Consider the following 15,263-nt stretch of genomic DNA (forward strand, 5'->3'; position numbering starts at 1 on the left):
CATATTTAGATGAGAGGGATGAGTAATGCAGCTTAATTGTCTAAATCACTCAGAAATCCAAATTATATGCCACATGTTACTCTTTAAACTAGCCATAAGAATATTTTTGTTATAGTTTTAATTAATTTGGACTAAATGCCTTGAATAACTGCAGAGATGAGAAGAAAGAACACTGCTGTAAACAGTGTTTTGATTTTGTTTGACCCTTGCATTATAAGATTAGATTTTAAGGTACATTATCTGGAAATGTGATGGTTCTTAATTTTTTCCTTTGAGTGTCAGGGGTTTAAGCACACTTCACAAGGGTGTTATTTCATGTAGTCTATAATCAGAAGCTGGTCACTCTGGTATGCTCTCAGTCCATACTTGTTAAAAATTAAAAATGAGAGCTACACTGACATACAGGTGTTACATGTTTCTTGGGGAACAGCTTTGGAACACAGCTGTAGAGTGGGTACTTCCAGACAAAGCAATATATAAGTTTATGCTGACACTTTGCTGAACCAAAATCTCAACAGTGAATATCTTAAGATAAGATTGAAACCAGATTTAAACCAGACAGGCTTAGCCAACTCTAATAAATAGCACAGTCATTACTGAGATGTAGAGTTGCTTGCTTAGAAGTCTGTGTATGGCAGGGTGGATTAGTTGCAAATTAGGAGTCTCACTGTAGTTGTGTTCATGTGAACTCACGCATATGCCTGCATCCACAATCACAAGTGATTTATGCTTGAGGAGAGAGCAGAGTCTGCTAGCTAAAATGGACACGGTCCTTGTAGGTATTGTCTTTTCCTGGAAGCATTCCAAAAATTGAACAGATGGCAAAAGCCCGATGACTTTTCAGATATTTTATCTGGAGCATAATGGAAGTGATGCACTACCACGATGCATGTTCTTTCCTCCCTCCACTACCCTGTTACCAACCCTGTTCCTTCCCTGTGTTAGCCAAATAAAATATCAGTCTTGTTTTAACATAGTCCCAACTACATGCCAAGAGAATCAAATCCTAAGGAGGAAGGACATGCAAGTTCTATTATTCTTTGCCTTTTAGTTTGCTTTTATTACAAGCCACTTCTGGTGGGAGGCCAAGCTAAAAACCATGGCACCTAGCTGAATAACAGACATGCTGAGCTCTGACCTCAGACACACCTGGCAGCAGGATACGGAGCTAGAAAAATACGCTCAGAGAATTCAAAGGGGATCTGTATTGCAAGTAAGGCAGTACCTTACATCTGTATTGCTCTCTGTAGTGCCTTGAAAAGTAGAATCCAATGGTGCTTCCCAATGAGCAAAGCAGAATGAATGTTTGCCTACATTGCACACCATTCTCATGAAGAAATCTATTTTTCATTTTTAAATATATAATTGTAACTATTTATAATTTCTAAGGCTTCATACTGCAGTTTTCTGGTGCAAAACAACCGATCCTATAAACTTTAGTTCAGCAATGTCAGCTGACATCTGTGAGGAGTTCAGTCAATACATTAGCTCTTTCTCCACCATTGCTGAATGATTTCACCTCCAAATGACTTTTTTTTTTTTTTTTAACTCTGAGAAAGTGGCCAACCATACTGTGTCATTCAAGAAAAAAAGAAACATGGACTCTTAAAGTATGGGGTCTGGAGAACCATGCGCAATCCTTATTTCCCTAGATCTCCACCATTGTGGGTAACGACAGAGGTAAGAGATGTTGCCTCCCAGGGCAGAGTCTCAAAGACACTGAACAGGGACATTTGGGCTCCGCAACAGGAATCAGCTTGGCACCAGTAGTGCCCAAAAGAGGCTCCAGAGCTCCAATCTCAACAAATGGGTCTACAGGATTTCCCAGCTGCACAGAAAAGTCGACTGCCTTTTTCTGAGCTAGAGTCAGGGTACTTGCTCTGATAATAAGCTCTAGGCAGTTGATTAAATCTCTAGGAGGTAGGCAGCAGCTTGGAGAAAAAGCTCTTGGGAATTTTCTTGTTCTCTGTTGAATCTAGGCTTGAGTCACCTTGTTGACCTCAGGTTGAATGCAGCTAAAAGACAACAGGGGATTATGAGATGGGTAGATCTGGCTTTATCTGAAGGCATTTTCGAGCAATTTCGGTTTAAACACAATGAAATCATCTTTTTAGATTTAACTATCTGAATTTTCTTTTTTTAAGACTGTATCAGAAATTACAGTTTTAGTTGAGCTAGAGAGGTGGTCTGCTTTATTCTTTCTCAAAAAAAGCAGCACAAAAATAGTTCCCCATAGAAGTTCTGTTATCTTTTGGAACAGTATTCTCCCTGTTGTGCACTGGGCTGCTGTAGCTTGTATCTTCTCCCAGTGATCACAGTGGAGCAACAAGACAAGTGAGGATGTAGAACAGCTGCTCTGTACATGCCCCCCTACTCCATGAAACAGCCCTTGTCTACTCTGCTCTGTCCCTCCATCCAGGCTTTACTTCCCTGAACTGAATGAAATTCATCAGGGATCCATTCATCTAATGCTTTTACTTCAGCAAAGGGATGGTCTGTTGCTCTTTAAGTGCAGCACAGAACACCCTTTAAGTTTTGTTAAATTATATTTTAACATACTAAATAGGGAGTTAAGAGCAGGCAGTACTACAAAACCTGTTCTTGTTTTATAGAGCCCATTCCAGCCAAATGAACAGTTAGGCTTGGGACATACATGCATCAGGAAGATATGGACTGTTGTTGTTTTGATTGTTTTGTGCTGAATTTTACTGAAGGTGTCAGCTGTCAGTTATATGAGCATGTTTCTGGTCAGAAAGAGAATGCTGCAGGAACATGCCTTGTTAGGGCACCTATCAGCTCCCCATGGATTCACCTTATCTAGTTAACTGTCAAAAACAAAGACGGTAGTCAATTCTGTGGAGCCAATATAACTGTCAAAGAAACTGGTATATCTCAGTATCATTGATATAATTGCTACATCCATTATTCTACTCTACACCCTCATTCTAAAACTAGTATTCTAAGTCTCTTCTTCCAACACTTGGGTGTGGATTTTATTATTTGTAAAAAGTGTTGAAGTAATAAATGGGGGAACTGAAGCCCTCAGTGACCACAGCACAGGCAGTCACACCTGGAAGGGGTCTGTAACCTGCAGGTGCTTCTGTGCTCAGCACTCAAGAGAAATGCTCCTGGCATTGTTGGCACCACATAGCTGGCTGAGTCTGATACTGAGAATATCAATTAGTCCATGGGGGATGAAGTTCTTTTACAGGAGCAGCTACAGGCTGCAGCCAAGAACCACATAGGTGCTGACCGTGTAGGTATTGTGCAGATAACAAGGCAGAGTCCCTGTCCTCAGTATGCAGTCTAAGCAATGGAGACAGGAGGAGGGTGTGTAATTGGAGGGGGAGGCAGAAATATTATCTGACTTTTGCAGATGAGGAACCATACCATCTTAAGGTCTGAATGCTAGCAACTGAACACCAGGGTCAGACTCCATAAAGGATTTGTTTACCAAGGTTTTCCATTTGCAAGTAGCATCTTATAAGACATTCAGGAAAATAAAGGAATAGTGTTGCATCTGAATGAAACTCTTTAGGTCTCATGGCAATGTATTAAAACATATCGCATCTGAGTGTCTGTCAAGTACAATATGCAAGTGGCTAATGCTGCAGTCAAGTGCATTTTTCCAAGGAATCAGCTGCTTTCTTATTGCATTTATCAAATATATCTCCATGGAATGATATTTCCTAAGACATGAATCAACACAACATATGTTATAGTGCTTCAGCTTTGTTTTCATAATGGAAAGAAGCTGCTTTAATAGCATCTGTTGTAGTACTGGGAACATATCCTGACACAGTTTTTCAGCGAAAAAAAAAAACAATTTCAAGTCAAAGAACTTGAATGCGGGTTTAATGAAATGGGCAGGCTAGTTGTGGTCATGCCTGCTATTTCCTAGTTATCTGTTCTGCACTTTTTTCCTCTCTTTAATTATTTAGCAGATTTAACACAAAAACACAGTATAGGGAAAGCTCAGGCTCACTATGTGATTTCTGGATGCAGATATTCTTTTTCAATTTAGCAAGGAATTTTGACTACAAAGTCCTATTGAAGTCATCAGTATATTTTTATTTACGGTTGTATCTTCCCTGTGCTGCTGTTGTCTTCCTAAAATTTACATCGTAGATTATCTTCCTTTGAGAGAATAATAAAATGAAAACTTGCTGTACTGGGGTTTGGTAAACTGCCTCTAACCTAATTTATATTATGGGGCACCAATTACTGGGGAATTCATACGCTGCTAAATGTCAATTCCACTCTTGTCCAAGCAATGACAAAAATAATTTGTAAGTCATTGTAATCACAAGAATGCCATGCTGGAAAATCTCCTTGGTGTTATTTCAGAAATCCCCTGATAACTGCATAAGCTTAGTTTTTCAAGGCCTTTCCACCTTTACCACAGCCCTGCAGTGGACAGAGGTAGCAGATGCTTGGATTTTGAGTCCTTTTTCCAGGGACAGTAACAAAAAGTTTACAGAGGAAGGCTTGAATAGGTTTCTCTCCTTTTGACCATGCTAAAGTGCAAGGAATTACAGAAAAACTGCAGCTAGGATCAGAAGATTGCATTAGGTTTTTATCCACTGTAAATATTCTAGCTGTGGTTAATATTTCATGTTTCCATGCAGTATGATGGACATGAAGGTGAGCAATGAGTGGAGACGTGATACTTGTTCCAACGAGCTTTAGTCTAAGTTAGAGCCAGAGGGATTCCACAGGAAAGGGGGAGAGAAGAAGAAAAGTGTCCAAGAGCAACAGGGAGAGTTTTTAGAGCAGTAAACAATGAATTACACCGGTCTCTGCTTCTGTGGTTTCGTTTTGCAATTCTTATATGAAGAACTGTAGAGCAACTGAAGTTATTATACTACCAAAAAAAAAGCTATGCTCAGCACAGGGAATGCCCTTTGAAAACCCCTGTTTATTCAGTAGGCTAGGATATATTGACCCTTATGCTTTAGCAGTGGGTATTGAAATGCCTGGATTGATACGTTTTGCTATATATAAAAATAGAGAGGGGAAATAGAAAACTTTGACATATAAAAGGATGATAAACTAGAAACATAATTTGAAAGAACTCTGCCAGTGTTTGAGTGCCTGGCATTTTCTGCCTCATGAATTGTAATCTTTGATGGGGGGCAGGGAGGCAAGCTCATTTCAAGTCAGAGAGTAACAGAGAGAATTTCTGATGAAAACACAGGTAGGCTTGAAGGCACATTTAGATCTCTGTGGCTCATACTGGCAAGGTCTGAAGGCTCTTTGTATCAGTGAGAACTTAGGACAGTGTCTGATCTCCTCCAAATATAACTCTGCTGGAGCTGGTGGAAAGGATGGAGTAAGCCACTACCTGGAAACACATACTGACTACATGTGGAAACACATACTGCCTAACTTCAGGTGTGTTAGAGCAGCCCAAATATAGGCAATATGTCCTGCCCACCACTTACTAAGCTTCCTACTGTATGGGTGTATGGGTACATGCTGAAGTGTAGGGCATCTTTGTCCATCAGATGCATGTAGTCGCCTGTGCAGGAAGAGACAAATGGTTACTTCCTCGTCTCACTCCTGTTGGGACAGATCTGCAGGAAGATAGAGAAGACAGATGCCTTGTGCCATGGGCAAGGTCCTACAGAGCAGGCATGGCCACGAAAACAGACGTGTTGCCTACAAACCAAGACACTCTCCTTGACTCTTGTGCTGGGTTCATCATCCTCACAGAATACAGCGTTTCCAGTAGGCAACAGGGTTGTGGCATCTGACCACCAGCAAACAGCCCCCAACATTTTTCTGCCATACTGACCTGATATTAGGTTGCTTTGTGAACACCATGCCATGCTAATAGCAAACAGATTACAACGGAATCCCCTTACTAAAATGAGCATGATCAAGGCTGAATTTGATACAAGGATGTGGCAAAGGGACAAATTAAACTACGTGTTCCTACTCCTATTCACACTGAAGTTTTTCTTGTTGATGTATTTCTGCTTTTTCATAAGTCCAAGCAGATGATTAAAGCAAAACAAACTTAGAAAAGGCAGTGCACTGTTGTATTGAGAGTATTCTAACAACAAGCTTATGCAGCTGTTGGACACTAATACAAAACAAAAAACAACAAAAAGTTTCCTTTGCTTATAGATTCCCCTTCTCCCCTCCCTCCACAAGATTATTCTTCTCAATTTTGCACCCCAGTATTATATTTAACGCACTATGTGTCCCAGGTAATGATGCAATTTTAACAACAGCTTATTTAATTGATAAAGTAATGTTTTCTCTGAAAACCTCGAACATGTAACATATTCCTACTTACATCCTCCACTGCATGAAGTTATATAAGCTCAAATATCAATCCCTTAGTCATCTGCACCCCTTTGCACGATTCCCCTTTCAATATAGTGTAAAATGACTGAGTTTCAGGAAGCAATACCTATTTTGTTCTTGGCTGCAGATCTGAGCTTTGTTTTAATATTAGCTTATAAAAGTTGTCCTTTAATAAACACTGAAGCCTTCTGAGAGGAAAAAAGAAGAAAATAAAAAAGTCTGTCTGGTCCTTTTGACCTGTAGAAGAGACATAAATTTACCCATTCTAACTGGAAAGCAACCATTGCAAGCTAAAACCTAATCCTTTGCGCTATCATGTTTGCTCAGTAGCAGAGAAAATGATGTCTAGGGACTCCAAGCAGCATTTTCAAATCACTAGTGTATGTTTTCTAAATATAAAGAGCAGCTTTACCCCACATAGTTATAAATATGGCTGTGTCATCTGTACGGTCCAATGGACAGCTGTAGCCAACAGAGGTCTGGGCTGGACTGACAGTAACAGATGAGCCAGTGCTCCTCTGCCTTGCTAGTCAGACAGACAGCTCTTGTAGAATGGTTTTACCCAAGTCTGGGGTAAATAGGTGTAGGGCAACAGTCATTCTGTTAATGCTCTGTATTGCTAGCCAATAACCTCCAGCCCATCCCTGGAGTAACTCGTTCATACTTTTCAAATCAAAAGGCAGCCAACTCCAGTGCATTGGGACCCTCCAGTAGCTGCATCGTTCAAGGCTCTCTTTTATAATGCCATTGCTCAGCTGGAGCAAAGAGGGTTGCAACCTGACCTCCTCGATGGCCTCTATCATTTTCTGTTGAGCCTAATGAGCTTGACTTACAGCATCAGGGTTAATAAAAGTGCCTGACAGAGAGTGCTTTTTGAGACATATACTGAAAGGCGCTACCTGGAGAGTGCCACTTGTCAGGCAGATGACTAATAAAGCATGTGATACAAGCACATTTAACAAGCATAAACATTGGCATCTTCAGCAGTAAATGTGCATCTCCTAGCTTTTTGGACTTCTCCTGAGCATGGTAAATCTATACGATCAGCACCAGAAACATGGACAAGAATGCACATGCACTTAAAAAGCACACATATCTCCTCTGGAGCCGCAGCTCTCATCTTTCTCGATAAAAGTTCTACATTTCAAAAGCCATCAATCAGCAGGAAGACATAGTTTCTTCTTTCTGAGCCTATTAACACATTCAACACAACAAAGGGGGAGAGGAAAACAAGAGGAAAATGATAGGGGGTACCAAAACAAAACACAAACACTCTTCTTGCAGCTCTGAGAAGCATTCACTAATCTCATCTCCTATAGAAAAATTCTGCTGTTTCCAGCACTCCTGAAGGCACTTAGCATTGCTCCTGAGCGCACAAAACATTCCACGCAATTGCCTTCGCATCCCAGCTAAGCACGGAAGATCCCACACATTTATTACAGCAGCCTTGGAAATCTAATAGATCTGATGCTGCGCACGGGCTCCGAGTGCCCCCACGGTCCCCTGCCACCCCCCTCCTTCCTTTCGCTGAGTTAATCCGCAGCTCTGCCGGCTAAGGGGACTTACCAAGGGCTTTTCGATGGGAGAATGCAGTTAGGCGCTCTCACACACACTGGAAGAGCTGCTACCCAGTAATGAAGCAGGCACTGAGAAGTCTCACTCTTTCAATAGCTATTCAGGTAGCGCTGCCAGCTTTCTCTAGCTCTCTGCATACACACACATTGGGGGGAGAGAGAGAGAGAAGGAGAGACGCAATAAACTCTGGCTATAATTAAGAGAGCTCCTTTCTACAAATTACAGCAGCAAGCGATCCCTTCAGCAGCCTTTTTAGCATGATCTCTTCGAAAAGGAGTCCCTTACAAGAAACACAGCATCCTTACTACTCTCTTTCTCTCTCTCTCTTTATTTTTTCTTACAAAAAAATAAAGCCAGCTCTCTTGGAGATTTAGTCACTGATGTATCATAGGGAGGTTATTGTTGTTCAGAGTTTCGATTTTTTTTCTTTTTATGGTGAAAGTTTTATTATGAAATTCAGCCTAGTTTGCAGCTAAAAAGAGACCCGACTCTGCTCTTTATAAGGAGCAACCTCTCAGTAAAGCAGTTTAAATCAATAATTTCATGCATTTAATGACAGTGTTTATGAAACAAAGCATCTGTGCTAAGCAATTCACTAAATGGGAAGGTAGTAGTTTAGTAAATATATATCATTGCCTTTTTGTATGTACATAAACCATTAAAGGCAAAAACAATAATACATGTAAATGAATAGAAAGATTTATAATGGAAGTCTTGAACTTGGAAATGTTTTACAGAGAGCACATGTATAGTGCCCCAATGTTCCAGTTCCACAAGAAAAAGCATCCATTGTGTCAGTTAAGGGTGAGTGTTACTTGTCCCTAATATGCATGAAATAAAAACTGTCATAAAATTTTCGAATATTAATGCATTTGGCACAGGGATTTGATGGATTTAAGAAAGCTAAATCTCCAAGACAGATCCTTTCTTTATTAAAGAATCCTCTTTCTCTGAGGCTTTAAAATTATTTATCCTTTCATTACTTCTGATGTCACCTTTGATAAAAATCAGATAAAATATATCCTTTCCCTAACTAAAAGACGAAAGTGTTCTGGAAGATTTCCCTCCATCAGTCCGTCTCTTTTTCTCAAACATAATCACCCATACACCCACCTACACAGATGCACAACACGATAGCAAAAGTAACAACTGGGAAAAAAATCATCAATTACTTTTAATTTGCTAACAGCCTTGTTCCCCAGAAAGCAGTGGCTTTCTCTCTATCTTAGTACAGTATAATCATGGGGTCGTCTGCAGGGTGGATGAAAAAAAAGGTGAAGAAATCAAGGAGGGTGTATGAATGTGACTTTGCCCCCATGAGCAAAGCAGCTAGCACCACACAGCCTCCTCTGCAAAGCCCCTTTGTGTCAATGACTTTAAGGACTGTTCCTTGGTACCACTATCCAGAGGCATGAGGAAACCTTTCTAAAGGATGGAAATAGGGAGAACGGAGCAGTCACAACTGAGAGTTGCCTTATTGACAATTCTGTCTAAAAGACTTAAAAGCCCCACAAAGTGCCGTGACACTCCTGTTCAGCCTGCTAACCTTTTTGCAAGGGATGTTTTCACACACAACTGTCCGGCTGTTAATCTCCAAAACATGTATTTAGTATTTAATTGCTCTTCACCAAAGACAAATAATTCTGGGGCCTTGCCAAGTTTATTAGGAGGTCATAAAGGATAAAACATTCAGGCAGATGCTACTTCTGTGGTTTGGATTTGTCTCAGTAACAGGAGGTCTTGAAAAGATGGAAAAGTCTGTCCTCCAATGCTCCTGCCTCCTTCTGCCTCTGACACAGACAACAGTGGGTACAACCTCGTGATTAAGCTGCAAACCAGCCCTGCCAGGTACCATTCACTCCTAAAGGGACCCCAATGTGGATGAGCTCAGGAGTGACCTGGAGCCACTGGGGAGCATGGAGAGCAGCAGCTGTAACTTCCAAGTCTTTGTTTTTCTTGGTATAAAGAGAGAGTATCAGTTGCCTACATCCTAGCATCTCACTGTTAGCATTGTTTGCTATGGAAATTCACCCTGACAAAATATAAGCCCAGTCTCTTTAGCCAGGAAACTGGCAAGCTGAAGCCCTTGTGATGCTGCAGAGCTGCTCCAATGTTCAGATCTGCTTTCTCAGCACTGAACAGGCTTTCCACCGGTACCCCAAGGAGAACCCCAGCTCTTACCCCATCACAAGCACCCTCACCATGAGGTAATGTAAATCCCCTCACAACACTCTTGTAGCTGACTTTGTACTACCACAGCCGTATAGAATATGGCTTGAGGAAGAGCTGCAGGTATCTGCTGTAGGTAGAGCATCCCTGCCTTGCAACCTACACTAGCTGAAGTTATTTTGTTTTGTGGAAAAAAGAAAAAGAAAAAAAAAGATTTTTCCTACAAATTTCAAATTTGTAGTGAAAATCTGTTTACATCAAGAGGGCAACCTGAACAGGTGTTATTTGACATATTTTTGCACTAAAAAACAAAATTTCCAGCCCTCCAGCTACTCCTCCATTTGGGATTCTAAGGGAAGGTTTCCTAGAGAAGGAAAAAAAGGATTTAAAGAAGTGCCTATTACCTTTAGAATGATAGGAGGGCTCCATTCTTAGGGGATTATATTAATTAATTCAGGTCCATGGGTTGTCGTTTGTGAGGACATGCAACTTACACTTTAATAAAAAATATTCCTTTTTGTAGTGCAGGTAAAGAGGCCATGAGAGAGCTCTCCCATAAATTACTGCTCTGCAACTTGGAAAGAACTAACAAATCATCTGTGACCTGTGAATCTAATTTCACTGCACAAGGAACTTTTCCTCTAGGGCTCTTCTCCTGATACATGTATCTATTTGCTGTTCTTCATTGACATAAACAAATTTCTGTGGTTTGCCTGTCAATAACTGTACTTAACTTTTAATGTATAATGGTAAAGCTATTGACCTCTGGTAGAAGCAAGTTCTTAAAGAAACAGCTTTCTTTTTTCCATGTAATGTGAAAATTTTTGGTTTAAATACACCTCTGAACTGAAATGGGCATTTAATACACTATAGGGTGTGGGTGATGTATATTTTTTGTATTTGTTGTGTGGATGTTATTCTCTGTCATTATCAGCTAAGGGTTTTAAAATCCGGTGTCTCGCTTATTGACTGAAAATAAGAAGACATCTAATATGGCATCTGATACACTGGCAGCCAGCGAGGAGTGTGCACCAACTGGTGCTAACACATCCTAATGATGTTTTCCCCCTGTCTTTTCATCCTCCTCCTGACATTCTCCATGTATGAGTGATTGTCCAGAGAGGTTACATTAAGAGAGTATGTATCAGTTCCCTTTTTTTAATGATGTCAGAATTATTCCAGCTTCACTGTTAATAACCCAGGACAATCAGTACTTCTTTTACAACGAAAATATGGAAATACATAATGAGTTCATGCAAACAACCTGTGCCCTGCAAGAGACACCACAGACATACTGTCATAATGAAAGCATTTCATTCTTCCTGGTGATGGCTTAGATAAAACTGATTTCTGCAGACAGGACCATCCCTTTTCACTCCTTTCTCACAGAACTATAATCATCTTACATTGCAAAGATACAAACACAGCCTGTCTTTTAGAGAGTAATTTTTGCATTAGACTTTGCCAAAAGTAAGCGTATATGTGTTAACATCACAAATGCAAGATTTTATCCCATTGATTAAGGGCGGTTTATGGAAGGGAGGTAGGGAATTTATATGATCAGGCCTGTATTCTGTTCTCATTTACATCCAGGTAAACCTAATTTCAATGTAGTTACTACTGATTTGCACCCATGTCAACTGTGGTCTGCAACACAAAATGAATCAAGCTAAAGCTGTCAAATCTAGGATAGCATGCAAAAGACAAACAAACAAAAGTCAAAACAAGCACAAAAGCAGAAAAGCAGAAAAGCAGAAGAGGTGCAAATGCTGTCTGACTCACTGAGCTTTTGCTTGACACACTGAGCTTTTGTACCTGTAAGTATGAAATTTATGGCTTTTTTAAGTCCATATGCCGTCAGCTGGAACTTCTGCACTGTCACTACAGAATCTAATCCTCAAGGTCGAGCTGTATCATTCTCAAGGTTTCCAGGTCATCCTTTGTGCCACTGGCATTATTCTGCACAGTCTGTTTCTCCATAAGTGGAAGAAGTTGATTGCAAATGACAATTTTTTGAATTGTGTATAACTACTAACACACTGTGCCATCTGAAAAGAAGCATAGTTCACAATAATGCTTCTTAAGAAATTATAATTATATAAGGGTTTTTAATCCAGGAGATATTTCTGCCTTTTAAACTGTATGGGTGTGGTGAAGAGTTTCTGTTTTTATTTTATTTTATTTTATTTTATTTTATTTTATTTTATTTTATTTTATTTTACTTTATTGTGTGCTCTTTGACAAAGGGAGTAAATGGGTGAGGTACAGGTTTCCAGAAGAGGAGGCTGTTTCCAGAGGGAGGCACCTCAGCCTGCTCAGGGCAAAAAATACATTTAAAGGTTGCAACTTAAGGTGGGGAGGTTTGAGGAGAAAGCAGAGAGCAGAGTTCTGAAAGAAAGGAGACTGCAGCACAGCAGAGAAACTGGGAGACTTCTAAGGGAAACACAGAACAAAGTCCTTGGTGGTGATGAACAGGAAAACTTTCTACAAGCCTGAAGAAACTCTATTGAATTTGCTGCAGCCCCTCAAAACGCTGATGTGATTGAAAAGCAATCTTGGAAGCATAGACCCTTCCTGCAAGGAGGAACTGGGCAGGCAGAAATCTGTTTATAAAGCCTTTGTATATATTTTTTTCTCTGTTTAAAAGAAAACTCACACATTAATCTAGATTTACTTCAATAAAACCTGGATATTGATTTGAAAAGATATTCTGTGGGGTTTTTGTTTGTTTGTGGATTTTTGTTTGTTTGTTTGTTTGTTTTTTCCTTTTGAGGTTTTCACGGTAAGAAAAATTTAAGGCAGATCCATCCAGAAGATCTCTTTAACTCATGGTCCTGTTGCAATGAGCTTTTGTCCTTAAATTGCCTGATGCAGCAGATCAAAGACTGATGCTGAGAGGCTCTCAGAACATGTACAACAACCCAGAGAATGTAGCTTACCAGTTACAGAACTCAAACCTTAAGGTGGTCTTCCACTTATGTGTTTGTATTTGGAAAGTTTTAATGGCCTTCACTACATATTTAATCTGAGGAGGTAGAAAAGCAGTATTCACGGTAATTTCTGTTGTGTGAACAGGTTAAAATATCTGAGAAGAGCAAAAGAAGGATGATAGGAAAGCAAGTACTAGACTAACACTAGGAGTACAGTGGTCTTAGAGCAGTGATAGCTAGCAAAACCTCTGTGAGGCATGAAGAAGAAGCAGCACAAATAAATGAGGCAGGTGCAGAAGTGGTCAGATGATGATTTCAGTGTTTGTCCAACAATTTTTTTATCCCTGTACTTTGGACTCGAAGGATGCCACCACACAGCATGGCTTACTTTACCCCTCCTTGCATTTTTGAACATACAGGTGAATTTCATTCCCATCCATTAGTGCACTTGTGCCAGCACCTGGGATAACTGATCTGGTTGCAGGTCTATTTAGATTTTCCCTCTGGCCCTATTGAACTGTTACAGCTGTAATTCCTAAAGGAGATTGTTCCCCTCTCCTGACTCCGGATGGATGTGGAGGTGGCTAGCAGGCACGTATGGGTGTTCATGCTGTGTTTGTAGGAAAAGTCATATAAGCCTAACAGGAAAAGAAAGTTGCAAACATGTGTTTTACTGTTTGCTTTGGAAGTACTGAATTGTGTGGTTCTGCTGATCTCTTCCAGACTGAGTGCCGTAACTGTGGGGCAATTGCTAAAGTGCCTGGTATGTGCCTAATAGTGCATGGTTTCATGGTACAGCATGAGATGAATTACCAACCTTCTGCTGCTGAAAGGGTTAGTCTGGTCACCCCTCCTGCCTCCTTGCCCCTGCTATAACTTCTGTAGCACATCTTGAGCCAGAGCTGGGTCTCATCTGATTGCACATCAAGGTATTCAACTCTAAATGGCGGAAAATTAGCCCAGCGCATAGAGTGGATGGTGGCTATCCAAGTTGGTGATCAGAATGGGTTTACTCCAAGTAAAGAGTGTCAGAGCCAGCAGCTGGGAGCTGGACCAGGGAAGGGGGGAGCAGAGGGTGGGAAGGTGTGCAAACACTCTCTTTCTCTGCAGCAGGGAAATATTAGCCCAAGTTGAACCTGTCATAAAATTATACCTGAGCATACCTTTAGGGTAGTGAAGTGCATTGTAATATTCTGCAGTCACAAGTGCCTTTAAGATTGTTTTCACATTAAACATTGACCTACAGAAAGTTTAATTAGCAATAAAGAGTGAGCTTCCCCCACAGGAAATGGGGCATCTCTACAACAACCCAGATTTAAAACATCCCAGGGCTGTTCCCTTAGATTATCAGAGAGGAAAGTGCTAGAGAAAAATAAATCAACAACCTTCAGGATTTAGGTGTTATTCTTGTTTGTTTCCTAGAGAAAGGTAAAAACAAGATTTCATTGTTGTCCCTTTCACGTGAAGTGCCACCGATTATCATAGTTCTTGTCAGATATGGGACTGACAAACAGAAACTGGGGGAAAGGGAGAGAATTATGAATCTGAGCCTAAACTCACATGAAAAGAACACAAAGACATGGATTAAGCACAGAGCAATGCCTACCATATCTCTCAAGTGAAGGTGAGCAGACCAAGGAAGTCTCAGTTTTACAGAGGAGAGGACAAGTGGTGAGTGGAGGAGAAGGGTACTTGACCTGTTCACATAGTGGCTGTGGTTGGAGGCAGATATTATCTACGTGTTGGGTAAAGTTGCAGCTTCTGTCCGTGTTCTCAGCCCTCCTTTATACAGAAAGGACAAGGAGGAAGGGTAGTCTTGTCCAGATGTGGTGTTGGGATGTTTGCACCTCTGCACAGGGGCTCAGTTGCACTCCCAGGTACAGAAGTATGCACACAGCCAAAGTGAACATGATCCAGCTGAAAAACAGAGACAACTCTTTGCTAGGCAAAGTACAAATAAACTAGCTACAATTAACTCTGCATCCCAGGCTGACTTCCTTGCAGGGCACAACATTGCAGACTGGTGTCTGCTATTGTTATACGACTAACCATTTCTTTCTCAAGCAAACCAAACCTTTCTGGGCCATAACTGAGCCCCTGTGTTGTATCTGTCCCATAACACTGAAATATGCTGCAAGGAGCTTAGGGGAAAAATACAAGGATGAAGTGAGGTGTAGTTAAGGGAGTCAGTCTCAATTCCACTAACGTGGTAATTGTATTTTGCTGTGCCTGGGCAAATAGTTGTCCCAATAAAGAGTTGCCTTTGTCTTTGAA

The 15,263-nt window shown here is 40.7% G+C and overlaps 1 protein-coding gene across 1 annotated transcript in view; it reads right to left on the bottom strand.

Moving 5' to 3' along the window:
* ST6GAL2 (ST6 beta-galactoside alpha-2,6-sialyltransferase 2) overlaps window positions 1-8,004 on the bottom strand; it is a 180,519-nt gene extending 172,515 nt beyond the window's left edge. Inside the window, exon 1 of the mRNA XM_013190226.3 lies at window positions 7,882-8,004. The gene's annotated coding sequence lies outside the window, so the exon portion shown is untranslated. The remainder of the gene's footprint in view (window positions 1-7,881) is intronic.
* Window positions 8,005-15,263: the final 7,259 nt, after the last annotated feature.

The sequence above is a fragment of the Anser cygnoides genome, chromosome 1, assembly GCF_040182565.1.
Source record: "Anser cygnoides isolate HZ-2024a breed goose chromosome 1, Taihu_goose_T2T_genome, whole genome shotgun sequence".
Taxonomy (NCBI): Eukaryota; Metazoa; Chordata; class Aves; order Anseriformes; family Anatidae; genus Anser; species Anser cygnoides.